Source organism: Camponotus vicinus, unplaced genomic scaffold (genome assembly GCF_025532165.1).
Source record: "Camponotus vicinus isolate PSW18456_S1 unplaced genomic scaffold, iyCamVici1.0 SCAF_2, whole genome shotgun sequence".
Taxonomy (NCBI): domain Eukaryota; kingdom Metazoa; phylum Arthropoda; class Insecta; order Hymenoptera; family Formicidae; genus Camponotus; species Camponotus vicinus.
This window is the reverse complement of record NW_028141956.1, coordinates 4,522,113-4,540,619: the sequence shown is the minus strand read 5'-3', so window position 1 is coordinate 4,540,619 and position 18,507 is coordinate 4,522,113. Positions and strand designations below refer to the sequence as shown.

The 18,507-nt window shown below is 39.8% G+C and overlaps 1 protein-coding gene and 1 long non-coding RNA gene across 5 annotated transcripts in view; one reads left to right on the top strand and one right to left on the bottom strand.

Annotated features, from left to right (window-relative positions):
* LOC145967294 (MAP/microtubule affinity-regulating kinase 3-like) overlaps positions 1-18,507 on the bottom strand; it is a 206,120-nt gene that overhangs the window by 4,310 nt on the left and 183,303 nt on the right. The gene's annotated exons all lie outside the window — the stretch shown is intronic.
* The window catches only part of LOC145967297 (uncharacterized), a 130,657-nt gene that overhangs the window by 5,069 nt on the left and 107,081 nt on the right, over positions 1-18,507 (top strand). The gene's annotated exons all lie outside the window — the stretch shown is intronic.

Sequence of the window (18,507 nt, the reverse complement as noted above, 5' to 3'; positions counted from 1 at the left end):
ATAACGATTATACAGGCTCTGCGATAATTGCGCGAGTGCGTGCGGGAAAAAATCCGGGCTGTATGCATATTCGAGCGTACATAGGCACATATGCGTGTGCAGTTTGCGCGATCACGTAGCGCGTTCGCGAGATTAACGCTCTCGGCGCAAGAACCCCGTGGCCCTGACCATCGCGCGAAGGTCTCTTTGCTCGTATTTGCCGTCTACGAGCGCAACTCGCGGACCTTGCAAATTGTCGTTTCATCGGCATGATGACGTCTTGACCTCTCGATGGTGTCGGGTTCTCTCGTTTCTCGATCTTGCATACCCTTGACGAGATGTCAGAGCCGTCGAAATTTCACGATGTGGATCTTGGATTCGCTTCTTATGTAAATTTCAAAGACTTTTCGCGCCAATATTGCAAAATTTATATCGCGCTTTTTCAAGAATAAATCACAAAGAGAGACGATTATATTTATCAATCGATATAAATCTCACAAATTGACGTAATTCATCTTCTTCGTGACAGATCTTTTTTTAAGACTTATGATTCTAATAAGATATTAAGAAAATATTTCTAAATTAGTAAACAAATTTACGGATGGACAGAGTAGTGCGATGAAACGTTTAGTATAGTTAGAAAAATCGGAATATTTCGATCGAGCATGCTCTAGAGATCGATAGGAGAAAGGCAATAGAATCGAAGCTTCTAGCTAAGACCTAAGCTGTCACCGGGATCAGACGGCAACGACCCTGTAGCTTATCCGTGGCAGAGACCTTGGGACCTTGAAACGCATCATTAAAATCGCATCGCCGCGATGCGAGAGAGAAGCCAGCGTGCGCTTTGGGTGTCGCTAATAAGTAATAAAAGAGGACTCGCTCCTCGGAACACGTGCCCGCGGCGAGGTTAATATCGTCATGGGATGCGAGGCGAGCTCGTCGGGATCGTTACTCGTTGGAAGATCTAGAACATCCACAGTATTTTTCTTCAATTCTCGGCTGCTGGCCATCTCCCATCCAAATTTCGAATCGTTCGAATACCGCGAATGAACTCTCGCTCCAGGATATTCACCCAAAAAAGAGCGAGGGAACGAAATGATGAACGGTTTCTCCAGAAGTTTTGATATTAATTTACCTGCTCTTTCACTATACGCAGCGATTATATTCAGTATTAATAAAAGAGAGGACAAAAATTCTAAATGAGATAGAAATTTCAGAAAAAATTTTAATCTTTTCCGAGAAAAATATAAAAATATTAAATATGTAAATTTTTTGTGTTTATATTACTGAAGGAATGCACACATACACATAAGCATGACAATTTTAAATATAAATGTCAAATGTAATTCCATAAAATTAAATGTCTCATTTTACGGAAATACCTCTCTCTATTCCATGTTCTGTAATTAATTATGCAAAATCAGTAAGTAATGCAATATTCATCATCAAGTAATACATAACTAATCGGTTAATTAATATCCATGCATGTAACATTATACAGGATATTACATAATTATTGGTTAATCTTGTAATTGGATTTCGCGATTAGATGACCAATATCATTGAATAATGTCAAACGTTAAACATATCAATGAAATATCGAAATAACGAAGAATATATCAATATTTCGATCATCAGAGCACGTCGTTCGGTTATCGAGGTATCGTCAGGTTCGAGCATCGAACGCGGCCTCCGAGTGATGCGTTTCTACTGCATCCTCGACTGCTGCGGGATAATAGTCGAAACGACCCTGAAGCCGAGGCCACGGTTGTTCGTTGGCCTGGGCGATTACGTTTCTTTTATATCGTCGTAGAAGAGGCCGCGCTGGCGGCCTGGGAACGCGCCTGGATTCGCGACAAACTTTCGCGACAAATCGCGCGAGATCCGATTAAAGCTCCGCCGCTCGCGCTCGCAATCACGAGAACATAATTGCCGGCGTAAAGCGACAGGTGGTCTCGCGGACTTGATAAGAAAGAAAAAGAAAAAAGAGAAATAAATAAGAACGCGAAACAAAAAGGGAGCGAGATGTATGTGCCCCGCACCTCTAGCGTTAACGATCGTCCCTCTCTTCTCTCATCTCCTCTCGCTCTGAAAATAAACTCGCGCGGCCCGTGACAAAAGTGATCGATGGACGCGACGATCCAGATATTCCTGCTGATCCACGGACGGACGAGATCCACTCACGTATTATGAGATGGAGCCACGCGTTGCATCGGAGGGAAGTTGCATTCTACGTGGGGGATAAGAATTGTAAACAGGTGAAAATTTCAAGTTTCTCTCCGATATCATAAATATGATACGCTCGTTAATTATCATATATTGAAGCGTATGTTCGTGGAAAATAATGTAAATAGCTATTTGAAGAGAAAAATTACTCTTGTAAATCTATTTATTCTGTGACACGCACAGATTCCGCTCTTATGGATTTACTGCTAATTGACAGTTATCTTTTATCGCCGGACAAGACGATAGCATCACCTACCGTGCACGCGGTCGCGTTTACCTCCATCGCGCTCGTAAACGCTCGCGACGCAGGAGCGATGCACTCGCTCGCGAGCGCATCCGTAAGTACTTAAAATTTAATTGCCGGCCGTGACCGTTACATCGGCAGTTTATTTCGGTCTTAATAACCCGGGTCCTCGCGTCGAGCTTTCGCGTGATTGAGCGGGGTCATGTCCGTACTTGCGGATCGCGAGACGATCGGCAACGTAAATCGAGAGACGCGTGAAATCGAGTGCGCACGTGGAAGCGAGCGATTTATCTCGTTCCTCCCACGTATAAATATTCGATGCGCGGTGCCGTATTGATAGGCGCGCGTGAGCGCCGTGGAATAATAGATAACGAGATATTTGGGATGCGACGCTCGAGGCGAGGTTTTAATAAACCGGTCGGATTCGAGTGCGATAAACCGGTCCGCGGTTGATGCGTGCGGAAAATAATTCGGAAGAGTTCGGCGGAAAAAACCGTGTAAACACGTTTACGCCTTTCTTCGCATCGGAGTCGTTATGGAGAAATATTTTTAATTTTAATACTCCAAAAAGATTCTTTTTTTTTTTAGAGAACTTCAGAGAACCTTTTTGCTCCGATCACGTTTAATATTTAAAATTAGGTATTATTATAAATCTGAGAAAGAGAGAGTCAGAGCTATTTTCATTAGTCCTATAAAAGTATAAAAAATGATACAAAATGCCATTGCAGATCTAGATGTTTATATTTCAAGAGACGCGAGAAAACATGTTTCCTAAAATTGAGAAAAATTTTATAAAATTATTTATGCACCAATGAATCTATCAGGCTGCGATCAGGCACGACGATGCACATCATAACGTCATAACACATCACTGGTTCGTCGACCGTAACCCGCATGTTCGACGCGTGTCTCTTATTTTTCCAGCTGGCACCCCGCGCCGATTTCAAGCCGTAAACAGTGGAACAGACGGATTTGCGACTTATCTCATCTTAATACGTGTCGTTTATTAGCGTGTCGATATGCCCGCAATGTGTTTATCGCCTTGAACGATGTTGGGGATCTTTGCCCGAATATCGGCAGCAATTGATCGCGCTGGAGGGCGGCTATTCGATTTTTTTACCGCTAAGAAAATTCATATATGTATTTAGCGGGGATTAAAAATCTTCGCGATGACAATTACCGATTATTACAACGTGCCTCTTTTTCTGCTTGAACATACTCAAAGATATGTTGGCTTTATATTGATTACTAATCGATCAGACAGTATAAAATTTTATTTGTTTTTACGGTTTGTAATTTTCCGTTATTATACGGTATAACCATATTAATATTAAATTAGCAGTTAGCGTTTTAGAATTGTTAATGAAGATTTCATATGTAATACCGGGAGATTCTGTCACTATTGTGCAAAAACAAATGTAATATAACCATTTAAATCGAGATGAATTTTATTTACAATATAATGTGCGACTGTAACGGGTAAATGAATAGTATGCAAAGCTACCAGAATTGCAATTAAAATGCAATTAAAGCGCAATTTAAATGCCGGATTGTTCATACAGCTTTAACTTTTACAATATTGCCTTTTTTATTTATTTGGATAAAACTCCATGTTGTTCGATTTTTCTCTTCTTGGTAGAATTGAGTGATTTCCAAAAACCTATCTACTTAGATAGTTTTAAGTGATGCATAAAAAGATATGTACGTGATTAGGGTTGGCGCTGAGAGAGCGGAAGGATTAAATATCTCTCGCAGGTAATCGGCGTGATATCGCGATATTCGTGTGTTGCCAGTGCATCGTGCGGCTCTCGATCTCCTCGCGCTTTTTTTGCCCTTAGCAGGGGCCACGATGCGTGGGCGGAAGGGATCCGGCCAGACGGGGTCATCGGCCATTCCTGCGTTTCGCCCTTCTCGCGTACAGACACGCATTGTCGTGGCCGTGAGTTCTCCATCGCATGTGTAAATCAATTCTAAATTTTTCAAAAAACTGACGAGAAAAATATAATACATAAATTCTTCAATTTATTATTACGCCGCAAAAAATACACGGGAAAAATATGACACAATAATAAATTTTAAATTTATATCTCCTCTTTTTAGATATTTTTTATCTTTTCATTATGTGCCTCTTATAAAACAGAGGTATAATCGTAAAATGTATAAAAAAATATCGTTAAATGAAGGCGGCTCTACGAAAATATAATAATTTTTTGGCTCCACAGAAAGAACTCTTTGGCTCTACAGAAATAACTTTACATCGGAAAAGAAAAACGGTTTCTTTAGGATCTATTTATAAAAAAAAGAAGAAAATATAAACCTTCTCGTTTTATGACTGTTTATCTTCATTATTTCGCCGGTCCTTAGGGATAGCAGTTATCGCTCTGTGTATCAGATTCAAACGGTTGTTCTAAGCCAAACTCTAGCTAGGACCTAGATCGCTCACATAAAGAGCGGCTTCTACGGGATGACATGTAATCTACGAGTTACAAGGGTTCCGACGAGAAGTTAAAGGCGGGGACGCTTCTCGAATACCGCGAGAATTATTGTCGGTGAAGCGGTTTAATTTTCAAACGCGTTTGCGGTTGTTTCGGCACGAGCTGTAATTTCCGTGCCGCGCCATCGTGGGTGGCGTGACGCGAAATCGGTGGTATGTATACCGAGGCGGTAACGGTAGCGATAAAAATATGCCGCGTCTCCTGCTTGATGCTTTACGATTATTGTCAGCATCGCGACTAGAGTCGGAAATTCCTGGGGGCAAAGGTTTATCGTGGCCTTTTCGCGCTGAATCGCGACGATCGCGCAATTATGCCACGATGTAAAAAAATACGAATAAACGAGGCTCATAAAAATGAAGTCCCGCGATAAATCTAATAATCAGATGATAAATATTTTCTGCCTTTACGAAACATTTTTAATAACGAGAATTTTTCCCCGTAAATTATAACGTATAGCTGGACATTAACTAAATTTATATATATATTTGGCTTAACGCAAAATGCCCATCAGTTACTTGATAAAAAAATTAACCAGAATAAAAGATCGCATTATTTCTAAGTATAATTTATTATACATACATCTGAAAAATTAATTTTTATATTCAGCATAAATTATTAAGAATATCTCTTTCAGACGAAGATAATGTTTTTCAATATTTTTAATATACAAGTAATTAACGGCATTTTTATTTTTGATATTAGTACTTGTTGAATTCGTAACATTGCAAAATTCTCAAAAAACATGCGCATTAAACTCGCGATGTCGAGAATAATTTAGTCGAGTGTCGAGTCGATTCAATAAACAGGATGAACAAGACGTTCGATGAACTCGACGATGACGTGCATCCATCGAACAGAGGTGGATGCAGACTCTGCGGGACGGCAGAAGAAGAAACGGACGAGTGTGGAGACGGAAAGGTAAAATGAAAAAAGGCTCCTGGTGGAGGGAAGAAGGGAGACGGCGAGAGGGGGAGAGGGAGAGGGACAAAGTCGAGAGGCGACGGTGGTCGGGGTAAAACCGGCGCGGAAAAAACTTGAAGTAATTTACAACAATCGTAAACGTAAATGCAGGCGTAGCCCGCTTGATTCATAGTGATTGCCTAACGGAACCAGTGCGAAAATTTACTCGCGCGCTACTCGTCGCCGGCATCCGGCATTTCTCCCGTCGAAAAATGACATCTGCATTCGCCACCGTTGCCTGCTTGCGCTTCAGTCACCAGTCTAATTTATTCGCACAAAGTCACTTGAACAAGCACCAATTATTTGTATACAAAATTAAAGTCTGTTTATAGAGAGCACGTGAACCATACGTCAAATTTATAAACAGTTGATTAGAAAATTAAGAATTTTCAAACGTTTCTTCAGTGCAATTTAAAGTGTCAATAAATATTATCTCAATTCACTGGGTGAAATTAAATAATATTTATTGACATTTGAAATTAAAACTTATGACTTGCGAAATTATATTAGAGATTTTCGATCCGTGATTCAATCGTCTCTTCGACTTATAAATAAGAAAGTGGCGATAGAAAACACACAGCTAATATTTCAGTTACGTCGTGCTTCACCCGGCATGTACGTGTTCCAGGCACGTGCGTGGGTGCACGTGGACGCGTATTTAGCCGTATGTCCACGTGCACCGGCTGCCCGATCGTCGCCCGTAACGAGTAGGACTCGCTCTCGCGCGATGGCAATTATCTCGAGGCGAATTCGCAATTAAACAAGACGATATAATTTATCGGCGGACCAGTTCCTCTCTCTCGCGAAAAGGAGGTTGCAGACGGCGGACTCCCGGGACGGGCGGATCGGAAGGAGGGGACCAGAGCCGACGAGGCGCGGGTCCCCTCCGTGCGTTAATTTATTAATCAAACCTGTTTCAGGACACCTTCCGCTCTACGGGAGTGGCTCGTACGCTCGCCATGTAATTGATAATAAATATAACGCGAGTCGTTTTACTTAGCGGCGTCGACTGCTCGTCGTCGACAACGTCGAGGCGGAGAACACGGCCACGGCGATACACACGCACACCTGGTGCGTGACGGTGCGTCCGCGCGATACATGCGGCTGAAAGGGAAGCGCTCCGATACGTCTGCTGCGTAAATAGCCGTGTCGTCGCGCGTAATCGTCTGGATATATGAACTCCGCTAGAATAAACTATGAGAAACGGAGATATAAATCTCTCTCTTTTCCTCTCTCTACCTCTTCCCGCTCATCGCTCAGGTCCACCGTGTATTATTGCATCCATTGCCGCGGTTAGTATTTGTACCTGGAATAAGCATGGGAAATTGAACTCGTAGCACACACATGCGGCAAAAGATTACGTGTCATGCAGGAAAAAATGCATCGCGTGCAAGATGGCGTGATATAATGTTAGATTAGTTAGTTAGATTGACACATCGAGTGCCGAGAGAGAGAGAGAGAGAGAGAGAGAGAGAGAGAGAGAGAGAGAGAGAGAGAGAGAGAGAGAAAGAGTGATTCGTTTATGATAATGTCATGGCAATTTTGCGTATAGAATATCGCATAAATTTGTTGGCGATTTTGAAATTAGTTTTTTCATTCAGTTTAAAGTTTTCAACAACTTATACAGTATTTTTGCCTCCGATATTAATTATCTCGATATTTAAGTTTAGTTTAAAATTCTGTAAAAAACCTCCTGTGAAAATAAATGTGAAATTAACTCGGGAACGAAATTTATGTTCCTATTTTGCGAATCCGCACTACGACTCGCGTATATTTTCGGCACGAAAGTTTGGAAGTCGAGGGGAATATCAACGAGAAGATTTTGACGAAGATCCGCATTTTCCAAAGCTCATCTCGAGCTTATCCGTGCGATAACTTTCGAACGTGCCTCGATACTCGACCTCCAAATCGCAGCTTTACCTCGAGTTGCCTACGTGCTCGCCGATCATCCATTTCCGAAAGCATCTTCCGGCTTTCGCGAAGAACTTTTCATATATCCCATGTATGATTAGATTTCTTTCTATTATTGTCTAACGCAACTGTAATAGATCATTTATATATAAGTCCTCGCATATTTTTTTTTAAATCTCAATCCCGTCACACGACGGCCTGTCAAATGGATCGTCCTCGTGAAATCCGTGTTTGTCTTCAAGCGTATACGCGTTTCGGGATCGTTCCGATTTTTCTCGGTTTGTCGACGGTTGTGGCGAAAAAAGCCGGATGGCCCGGTCGGTGAATTATGGCCGCTCGGAAGGGGCCTGGGAGCACCATTAAATGTGACGTCGTATAATAACCGCATTAATATTGTAACGAGCGTCGATGCTCTCGCCCCGATCCACCGTACATCGAGTATATCGAGGCACATACATCACCCCGTTTCTCTTTTCTTTGGCCTGTGCTCCTCTTTCATAGCTCTTCTCCTCTTTCTCTCTTTCATTTATATCTCTATCTCTCTCTTACGTTCCTCTCGAGGAGAAAGAATGACGAAGATCGCGAGATAGAGAGTGAGACGGAGAACTTCCTGATTTGGATGCGGGTTGCAGGCGCCGATGACCTCGGATCGTCACCCTGGGGGATCCTGGGAATCCGACTATCCTCGTGGTTCGTTCAAGAGTGTATAAAAGAATGAACACAGCGGCAAAAGAAAGAGAGAGAGAAGAGTGAGAGATTTTGAAATATCGCATGGAATATGTAAACGGCCGGTGAGAAGGATTTTTCGATTCGCGATGGGACCACCGGAGTCCTTTCCGGTGATATATACATGGCGCCCTGAATTCTTTCTTCTCGGATCCTGCCGGTGAATCTCTTTTTCGAGCTCCTTCATTTAAATTGTATACAATTAATCCACACGTACACAGATGTGAGTAAATATCGACCTGAAAATTCTCAAAGATACTATTTTAATAATACATTTTATAAAATATAGAAATAGTAATTTTATAAAAAAGTAGAAATAGTAGTATCGAGACGATTTTAACTTGATCTCCTTATATATTCACGATAAAAAAAAGCAAATCAAATTTAACGAAAAAAGAAATTAAAGGATTTAACCTATTCAAGTTATTAATATATATTTTAATTTTATTTATGATTAAAAAATTATAATGCTTATTTCAAAATTTTAATCTCGTAATCTCGAAATAATTAGAGGTTAATTTATATTATTCCCTTTAATCATATTAATATTATAGCATAGCATGTGTGCGATAGCAACGCAAACAGAGACAGGGAAAATTTGCGATTCGCAGGGCTTCGATCCATTAAGCACTTAACCGAGAAACCGAATAAATCACGAAGGGTGACCGGATCGCGGCGGACGGATCAACGCATATCGGTTCGGCAGGATAAGCGAGGAGGAAGCGCATAGAACGGGGGAGGAAAGGCGACGGTACACGCGTCGAAGATGAGCGCGGATACATCATGGCGAGGGTTTGAACGCGGGGGCGCCGCTCCAAAACCCAGGGGTCGAACCCGTGGAATATTTATGGCGACCGCGGCAGCTTCTATTTTTATTTGGTACGAGAAATCGCGCTTGCGGAGAGCTCGCGTGAAACCCGAAAAATATACCCCCGTTATTTCGCTTTATCTCCGGTCTATCCGGACCCCCTCTCCCCCCGTCGCTCCATCCGGCTCTTTTTATTCGGCAAACCCGATGTTCTCTCTGTCGCGCGTTTTCGCACAATCCTGCATGGTTTCTTTTCGCGCGGGGAAAAACGACGGTGCTTCTCTTACGCGAGAAGGAAGATCCCTTTTATCTTCGCGTCGAGGATCCGCTGAGGAGCCTTTGAATGTCGCCAGCGAAACATGCTAATGCCCGTTGGCACGATGAAAGCACGATCCTGAACGGCAATGGAGTCCCGGATTTCAATAAAGGCAATAGAAGCGTCCATGTGTAGCCCCCTTTGCGATTTTGTGTTTACCGCCTAAAGTCGGAATATGAAAAATACGACTTATAGCTTCCGTGAATCGCAAGAAAGGAAATTAAATCGCGGTAACTTAAACACGATTGATATGTAAACTAATTAATGGTACTGGAATGACAATATTTCAATAAGATTAATAAATAAATCATGGTAATTAAATATCTTGGTTAAACCATCCACTAGCCATTCTTATGCTCAAATCCGCGCGAGCGAGCCAGGAATTAATTTTAAGCTCGAATTCACAATAAGCTAGGTTGACGCGCATTCCACGGCCCCGATAATTGCAGGGATAGTGAGAGGTAAAGGGAGAGGAAGGTAAAACGGGGGAAGAATGGGGATAGAATCCGGGAGAAGCTCTCAGATTTCCATTCGAACCAGAGTCCGCGTTGCCTATTGTTGCGGCATAATGCATCATTATAGCGGCGTTGCAAGAGATGGCCCTTCATCTCCGAAAAGAGAGTATGGGGTGAGTGGTATCTCGCATTAAGAGTCAGATTAGCGGACTTCCATGGACAACGTTAGATTAGTCAAGGGGGATATTTTCCAAAGGGGGTTCCCTTCGGTCGCGAAACAGCGAGGGTGGTTGAACTTCGACAGGAAAGTATCGATAATTCTGCGGGTGGTTTAACGATACACGCGAGGCCATTTTTCCTCCCCTCACAATCGATTCCCTCCATATTACCTTAATTCGTATCCCTCCTTCGTGAATTCGTAACTATCGTTGCATTTGCATATAATTTTTTTCTATTAACGGAGAATAGTATTGAAACATTTGATGTGTAGAGAGCTGCGGAAAAATAAATTATCTTTCAAATAACTTATCTTTATAGTTATATTATCACAGAATTCAATAAAAAGACAGAAGATCCTATATTAAACAAAATTTATGATAATATTGGTTGCGATAAGACGTTTACCTAATTTCTGCTATACGTTGTCTAAACTACTTTATCTTTTTCTCTTGCATTTCGAGAAACAAATGACTAGAAGGGGCTGTTAATTTTAACGAGAAGCAATGTTTTTTGGACCGAACGTGCATTCGGAGGAAATCTTTTGCGAGATTCGTCTCTAAGGGTCACGTGAAGGAGGGACAGAGGAGGAGAAGGGTGGCAGAAAAGGCTTGGGTGGCAGGGTGCCTATTAAAAGTTCCTAAGGGTCAATTTCCAGTCAAATACACTCGAACGGTACCCTGTCGAGGTGCTTGGGTGGTTTCAGGCCGCGAAATCGATATTAAAGTCGACCGTGTCTGCGAAGGGAAATATCGAAACATCTTACTCTGGAAATATATATATATATATATATATATATATATATATATATCTTACTGGAAAATAGAAATTTTATAATGGGAATTTATGCCCAACCACAATTGTACTGGATATGAGAAGAACTTTCTCGGTTAATCTTAATAGACTTAAAATGTTTTTTAAATTATATGATAATTGGATAAATAAGATACATATAAAAGAAATATAGAAAACGATAAGAAATCGCAAAAAAGATTTCTTTTAGTTATTATATGCATCATTAATACCTCAAAACTATTTTCCAAAAATGTTTCAATTATATATGCGTATATTTGTAATCTATTTTATCCAATTTTGTGTTGATAGTTTCATGTCTTGTTTTTAATATACGCATATAAACATTCGGGTTGGAAGGAATTAGTAAAGTTTACAAAAGATAACAGACATCTTCAATAGCATCATAAATACAGCAGGCTGGAAGAAGTGGCGTATCTGCTTCGTTCGTACTCATCGCGTAACAAAGGGTTAAGACCGAAAACGATCGTGGGCGTCGAGGCGGAGAATTAACGGTGGGCCGACGTTGGCGTCAGGAGCATTGGCACTTTTGCGGCATGCGTAGGCGAGCGTGTGTGAAAGACTAAAGTCGAATAAGAGAAAGAAAGAGAAAGAGAGAACGAGAGAGGACGAAGAGAAAAAGATGGAAGCAGAGAGGATAAGAAGGAGGCAAAGAAGGTTGCCGAGAGGTCGTGGAGCCGTGAAGGGTTGCGATTCCCGCTCGAGAGCGACGTACCGAACCCCTCAGGTTCAACGTACAGATAGGGAGGTCGAGGGAGCTTCTGCGAGCATCGCGACGTCGAACGCCATCGACGCTATCGACTCCTCAGGGTCGATGCACGCCACTCAGCCTGACCTAGGCGTCGTACGCATATTCGAAACTCCTATGTTAGGACTGGTATTTTATCGCAGAAACGGCCAGACATCTGTTTTCGAGACATCGATATTCTTTTAACTTCTTCAATTCTTTATGCTCATTTATTGCGAGATCAAAGTGAAATTTTTAAGAGATTTCTGCACGTGATTGTAGAAAATTCCGAATTCTTCTGAAAATCTTTATTCGATTCTTATTATCCTTGATTGCGGATTAAATTAAAAGAACTGAATTTATTATATTGCTTTTTCCATATTTTAAATTGTATATAGAAGTCACTACAAATAGATGAAATTTAATACAATATTTATTGGAAAAAATGATTGTTCCGGACATTACAAAGTTAGTGCAAATAATTTACTTGGATTTATAGCGAATTCACACATTAGAAATTTTTTAATCTTCTTTTGAAATTCCTTCTTTTTATGATTCTACAGCAGTTTATCTGCGGCAATTAATTTACTGTGCTTTGTCATGGGGCGCCGAAAAAGACTATATTTATTTAATGCACCCGAGTGCATTCAAAAGCGCGACGAAAATCTCATGACAGTATTTTAATGCGAATTTAAATGCGCCAGCGCCGAACGATAAAACGATAAAAACCGCGCGCGCGCTTTATTCGTTACTTTTATCTTTTCATAACGGGGTGAATTAGAGCTACTCGTTAATCCTCATTGTTTCACGAACATTCAGCCCCCGTTCGAACGATCAATTTGTAATCGAATATATCTACCGTGTTCGCTGCGACGAAAATGCGACGCGGTGCGGAGACCGTAATTGCTAGCGTTAAATTTTACAGCGTGTATGCGACGCGACGGTGTATGATCGCGGCCGGTCGAGCTGGAAATCCAATTTTGGGGGAAAAAAGATTGCACCGCGAGTATTGGTGGCGAATTGCCCGATCGGACGTGGGAAAAGCAGATGTTATTGCGGTGACATCGAAAATTTGATATAAAAGTTATATATTAAATTTTATAAAATATTTTTCTGAATGGCGGAATTTGCAAAAATTGCGCTCACTTGCATTATGTTAAAGATCGAATCTGTGTAATAATTTTTGAAATTTTTTTCGTGCGTAAAGAAAATGAGAGATTAAACTACTGGCTAATCGGCAGTATTGATGAGCAATCTAACAAGTCGAAAGTTCTTCCGATTTATTACGAACGGATATAGTTTCTCGGTGGTCGATCGCGCGCTGATATTAGAGACATATCTTTTCCATTAGAACGTGTCAGGTCGTACGAGCGTCAATCTTCGTGTAAATTAGTTCTTCTTAGTTCCCTTTGCTCCTTAACTAAGTCCTATACCTATAGATTCGCTAATTTTGATTTGCCCCTTTCTTTTGTGAACGACCGAGATCTCCGTCAAACTTAGAAATTCTAACATTTATCACTAATTTCACTTCACTGACGATATTATTTATTATCGCGTCGCAAGAGAAAAATAGAACATATGCATGTATTATTACATACATTAAATGCAAATTAAAAAAGTTTACATTACGGTTATTTTAGTACTGAAGTATAATTATGAAATTATTTCAGATTAAGACACTTCGTTTTTAAATGAAACTGAAAGAGAGATATTTAAAGAAATGTATCGTCATTAATATTAAGCATTATCATACTGCTTAAAAGGGACTCGCAGACTATGATAAACATGATATCAAGCGCGATCAAGAAATCCTGACGACCAATTTGCAAGCGGCAGGTCGCTTCTAAAGTTCCTTAGATACGCGGGAGTCAATAAACATCGATTTTATGATCAATCTATAGGGAATTCGTAGATTACAGTCACTTATAGTTTCGGTGCCATCGTCAGAAGATCCGTCCAATCGATAAATGCAAGCAGAAAGAGAGAAACGAAAGAGGTGTACCGATAAAAAGGAGGACAAGAGGAGCGAAGTTGGGGATGGTGATTTTGCCAGAAGTACCCTGGGGTTCTCTCTGCCGGTCGAGAAGCGGCAAAAGATGAAAGATATTTGAGATTGGTCTAGCCATTCCGTTGCAAGCTTGCCCGGATATGGCTTTATATTGCTCTTTCGCTTTTATAGCGTTCGACTATAAACTCGCCCGAATCCGGCTTTCCCTGGCGCCGTGGCGTTTATCCTGCGGACTTTAAAAAGTGCCATGGCACCACGAGTGTGCGAGTACTATCGATTTCCTACGAAAATATATCGGTAGATTATAGTTCTGAAGCTACCGAGGAGCTGCAAATGCTGTGAAAGTGACTAGAATATTTTTACTTATCATTTTATAGCTGTCATAATTGCAATCATATCTCAAGCAAGCAATGATCTCACGTACATTCGCGTAACTGTAAAATAAAAGTAGAAACTGAAAACTTTTGTGAATGTTGTTTGGAAACAACTTTACAGTAATAAAAAAATATGAATAATTCAAGAGAGAATGCAGTTTAAAACGATTATTCACGAGAAGAGCTTAATATGAGCTAAAAATTCAGCATTTTCGCATTTAATTGTGCTGCTTACATGTGTATTACATGTATATTTTGTAATTTGATCAATGATTATCGAAATTTTATTGATCACATTGAGAAATGTAGAGCAATATAATAATGTTCATATATCTGATGTATCAATTTTCTTCTAATAAAAGCGTTACGTGACGTAGATAGCATTTTTCAGGAGGATACTCTTGAATGACGAGAATAGCTCTCTTGAATAGAGTCACGAGAATGAGCGTATGCGTCCGTATCACAGACGGGAAAACATCAAAGGTGCTCGTCTCGTCTACAAGATAATCGTTCGCTCGTCACTCCGCCTTACGTTTCCTCGTAACAGGATACGGCTCTATCGCGTGTAGTCTTCCGTGAAATCGTCCCAGCGATATTCCTCTGGTGTTTCTCTTCTCAGATACATCCCGCCTAGATCGTACCCCTTTCATTCCGTGCGGGACACGAGAGGGGAAGGTTTATTATTATATCGCAGCGGCGATGAAAGAGAACAGGACAATAATAGCGCGACGCTTATACAAGAGGAAAGATGCCCATCTCGAAAGTTCGTGTCTTACGCTTAAACTTGCGAACGCAAAAAGTGCCAGTGATTTTTTGATATCGCGACTATATATTGGATTGCGTCGAGAGACGTGAGAGAGGGGGAGGGAGGGAGGGAGGGAGAGGGAGAGAGAGAGAGAGAGAGAATTTCAACGATAAATTTTGGAAAAAGGAAAGAAATCATAAGATTAACTTTATTTTAGTTATTTGTAATATTATTTTTTAGACATTTACAATATTTTGGATATTTCTTATATTTTTTAATATAAAATTAGCATAATATACTTGTAACTAGAAACGGACGATAGGGGAAAAAAAAAAAAAAAAAAAAAAAAATATATATATATATATATATATATATATATATATATATTAGAAATATCAATATATTAGAATATTATAAATATTTAAAAAGATACATACACACACACAAATTAAGGAAAAATTGATAAATTATATTATGATTGTTTATGTGGATTATACATGGAGTTTGGCGGATTCAATATACTTTCAACACAAGGAATACCATACGCGATAATGTAGTGGCGGTGTCGTGATGCGGTGTACAACCGGCAAGAATTTGCATAATGGAATACGAGAGAAAAAAGAGGAAAATCAGTGCGGGAGAGAAAAAGAGAGGAAAGAAGGAGAATTGTGGGAGCAGAAAATAAAAAGAATGATACGAATGAGAAGGATATTCGTTCTACTACGAAAAATTCAGATGTATAGTATAATTAGGTGCTAATTTCTCTTGCTATAAGTTTGCATTTTTCTCGTTCGCAAAATAAATTTAAAAAATAATCGAAAATGTTGTAATGTTATAATAAATTATAAAATGTGTAAATATAATTATCAAATTTAAAATTGCTCATTCTATGATTATTTTGTCGGCGCTTGATGCAGCTTTCTCTTTTATCTGCTACTCCTTTATTTATTATTCCTTTTCTTTATTACTCCTTTACGGTATTTGCATAATTCAATTCGCATAAATACAATTAATTACAATCACGCGAGCACTAATCATCGGAATACAATGATCGCGACGCACTTTAGAATTCTTTTTTTAACTATACGTGCACATTTTATATTATTATTTATATTATATTAGAGTATTACAAAGCGTGCGCTATTTAATTCCTTTTATTGATGATTGAGTTCCTTTTATTGTATAATATATATATATATATATATATATATATATATATATATATATATATATATAAGTACTTTATGGTGAAAATTAATAAAGGTATAAGGATCTATTATAGCATTACACATTTTGTATCGCGAGCGATGCACTTGGCGGTAAATGGAAGGGCAAATGCGCTATTAACGAGTGCATAAAGCGTGCTAAATCAGTGTGTTCACATGCGTTTTTTTAGTAAGAAAGAAAAGAGAGAGAAAAGGAATAGGGAGCAGACAAATTCTTTTATTGCTTCTATAACGATTTCTCTCTAATTTTTTACCGACAACGCAGATATTTACGCTTATAACTCATATATTAGAGAATATCTTACGCTCGCATACTTTCTATTTATTACACATTACTCTTCGCGAAGAGTCTCGAGAAAATTAATATTTCTTCATGTTTTTTATCATTTATTATTAATATTTTTCATAATATTATTGCAATTAAAATATAGATTTATAGATAATCTATAATATTGATATACGTATAATGTTTAAGTATAATGTTTAAGTATAATGTTTAAGTAACTCAATTCGATAGATTTTTAAAAATCGAAATATGTAATTTCATTACAAATGGATTGAATCATCGCGCGTTTAAGATTGATAATCGAATGAGAATGAAAGATCGTTTGCATTGAAGTGGGTGCTAATGAAGCGGTATGCCAGACTAATGAAGCAGGTGCATATTAATACCGAATCGACACGCTCGAATCCCCAGACTTACGAGGCTGAAAGAAATAAAAAAAAGGGAAGACATTCGCGCCGGTAATCCTATATCGTTTTTCTGTGCGAGGCAAGCCTGAACCTGAACCTGAATGCGTACGTCTAACTTTACGCGCTGCGACTTTTAAGCATCGCGACGGTCATTAAAATTCATTGAAAGACCGACAGAACCGACACGTCGTTGCGCAAGATTTAAGATAGACGATTAAGAGAACGACAGTCAAGGTGCTCAGAACCGTAGGCAGCCTTGGACTATCGTTATGAGCGGTCGATAAAAGGAAAAGAAAAAATTGCATAATCTGTTCGCGGACAGCGCTTCTAGATTGCAAAATGTATTTGTTTTGCAAATTAATGAGATACAGCTCTGTCTGCTCCATTACGGAATTACGTATGTGAAATTTATCGAAACAGGCGACTTGTAGGCGGATTATGACGCGGCGCATTTTTAATAGATTTCTTCTTACGCGTGTATAATTTTTTGTCGCATTATACACGGTGCATTTTTTATACATTCATTTATTTTTACATTAAATCTGTTTATCTCTCCTTCTTTTTCTCAACGTCTATAGTTAAATAATTTTATTCCTTCATACAATCTTTCTCTAGTTCAGCTTTCTATAATAATTTTTCAACTTTAAATTTTTGTAGGAGGTTTGTACTTTTCATTAAGAGTTTTGCTAAAAATTTGAATAAAAAATTGTCATAAATCATTCAGTTCTTAAAATAAATTACATCGAATTCCTCCGTCGCGCTCTCCGTTAAGGATGCCCTCGTTCCCAGCCTTTTACCACTTGGATGGAAAAATCATGTAGCTGTCGCGATGTCCTTCGCCGACGTTCAGGGAAAAGCTCCCTAGCGGTACGTAACGGTGAACCGCGCGACCAACAGCGCAGCGCAGCGCAGATCGCGTTTCCTCTGTTGTATGCAAATGCGACCGGATGGCGTCAACGCGTGCCGCGCATTAACAAACGCCGGTTGACCTTGCGCGATCGATCCGAGGCTCCCCGAGGAGCTCGCTCCGCTCGTAAGAATCTCCCGTTGCAAATGCAACGCGACGGTATCGCGAGGAAGATGCGGCACGGGAGTATTTTATTTCTCTCTCGAAAATTGAATCGACGCGAGACGCGAGACGAAAGTTAACGTTTCGGGACGATGTCGACGAAAGGCGGAAATACGCGTATTTTGATAAAAGCGTTCATTCATTTCTGAAAATTCCTTCTCGCGCTTTGCCTTTTCTCGGTTTCGAAACCGAGCGAACGGTATTCAATGTATCTCGAGATGTTTTCGCGCAGATACGCTTTTAGATTCACTCGCGTCGCCATGGCGAGTCGGATGAAAATCCCGCGATTTAAATTCACCCGATATAGAGACGCTCGTCTCTCTTCTCGAATAAAAGCAAATCGTTCGAATTGAAAGCGCTTTTTTCGATATGTGAATGGGAAACGAAAGCATTAAACATTTGTTCAGATCGGGGATTAAAATCATCCAAATTTAATGATATGAGTTCAAAAATTCTCATTCTATACATAATATTTATTTTATCGATTTGGGAGTTAATATCGTGTGTTTTTTTTAT